The sequence below is a fragment of the Typopeltis vanoorti genome, chromosome 18 (genome assembly GCF_054136105.1).
Source record: "Typopeltis vanoorti isolate ZY-2024b chromosome 18, IOZ_Tvanoo_1.0, whole genome shotgun sequence".
Taxonomy (NCBI): domain Eukaryota; kingdom Metazoa; phylum Arthropoda; class Arachnida; order Uropygi; family Thelyphonidae; genus Typopeltis; species Typopeltis vanoorti.
In genome coordinates, this window is record NC_143566.1 from 72,710,036 (window position 1) to 72,711,969 (window position 1,934).

The following is a 1,934-nucleotide window of genomic DNA, read 5'->3' on the forward strand; positions in this document are numbered from 1 at the left end:
TACAATTATGAATAACAGATACTATATAATACATTATATAATACATTATATAATGTAATATATAGTATTACATTATATAATGTATTATATCCTATATAATACAGGATATAATACATTATACAAAACAAAATAATAATTTTGTTTTGTATAATGTATTATATCCTTTCTTAGGGAGGCATTTCTGACTTCTTCCTTGAAACTTAGCAGAACTTATCTGAGGAAGGTAATGGATGATAGATAGCGGTGGTTTCATGGTTATGTTTCTATACTGGTAGCAAGCCAGGTGTTGAGTTTACTGTTTGTGGGTACGTGCTTGGAAGACTTCAACTGCTATTACAGTTTAACTTTTTTTTAAAGTAGGGTTGGATTTAGACATGGTGCGTTTGTTTCTTTGTGCTCTTGTAGTGATGGTTTTTGAGAGGGGAGTTTGTCATAGGTTTAGTGTGTGTATGTGTGTGTGTGTGTGTGTGTGTGTGTGTGTGTGTGCGTGCGTGAGCGTGGGGGGGGGGAGAAAGAGCGAAACAGGTATTGCTCTAATTTTCATTCTCGCTATAATATTTATATAGCGCCTGTTTCAGCTCTCTGTATGTTCCTAGGTTTCTGTTGTCGAACGGCAGTTTGTTTATCATATCAGGTACGTAGAAGTTTGGGGTGGCTTTCCCGGGGTGATTATTGTACTTATATGTTATGTAGTTTGTTGACTGTGGTCTTCTTATTTGATATGTTGTTCTGGTTACTCTATAGGTTGGGCTGTAGTAATGTTTTTACATGACTCTGTAGTGGCATAAGTGTTTCACCTTAAATATTTTATGTTTTGTCCGTGCTTCCTGCATAAGAGTGGGTTGTTCCCAGAATATCAGTTTTACCATTTTATCTTGAAACCATTGTAAGCTGTTAAGTCTGTAGCCTGTGCAGAATGCATATGATTTGATTGCATATCTTAAAATGTTTTTACATGATGCTTTATTGATTAGTATTTTTATGTGGGTACTTTTATCTGTATAGTTTGCTTGCTATTATCCTAAGCTTGGTATGTAGGTAGTTTGTATGGCTATTCCAACGTTGATCAGCATCGAAGTGAAGTCCGAGATAGCGAGTTGTTTTCACCTGTGTGATGGTTGTGGTTTTAGGTTCTGCGCTTTTGTGTATAGGAGGGTGAATGTCGGATAATGAGATATTTAGTTTCTATGGTCAGAGTTTGGGGTTTTTTGAATATCATTAGCTTTGTTTTTTCAGGGAATATATATATGCCGTTTTCGGTTAACCAGTTAGTGATTTGATTGATGTCGTGTTGCCTATTTGTGTAAGCAGTATTTGCGTTGTTGTGAATGGATACTATGGCCGTGTCTTCTGCGTACTGGAAGATTTTACTTTTTAGGCGAAGGTGGCTTATGTCGTGTGTGTGTATATGTTAAATGGAATGGGAGATAGGACAGCTCCTTGGTTACTCCATAGGTTACATGTGCCTCTTTGCTGTACGCTGATCCTGTACGTGTAGTGTGCTTTCTGTTTTTCATGTATGCTTTAAACCACTGGCGTAGACGATCTCCAATTCGGATATGCGTTAGTTTCGTTAACAAGATTTTGTGTGTTAGTGAGTCAAATGCTTTTGTTAGGTCAATGAATACCACTTATGTTATTCTGTTTTTATCCAATGCAGCGTTTATTAGTTCTGGGAAATCTTCCAGGAGTGTTGCTGTTCCTTTATTTTTGAAAGCCATATTGTGTTTTGGGTATGATTTGAAATGTTTCAACATGTGTGGAGAGTTTGTGATGCACGATGCGCTCCATGATTTGGTTGATGACAGAAAATGTGGCGATAGGTCTGTAATTACTTATTATGTTTCTTTTTCCCTGTTTGTGTATGGGTGTGATTAATGCAGTCTTTAGTGTTTCAGGTCTGTGTCCCGTTTCGAAGATTTTATTTAACAGTT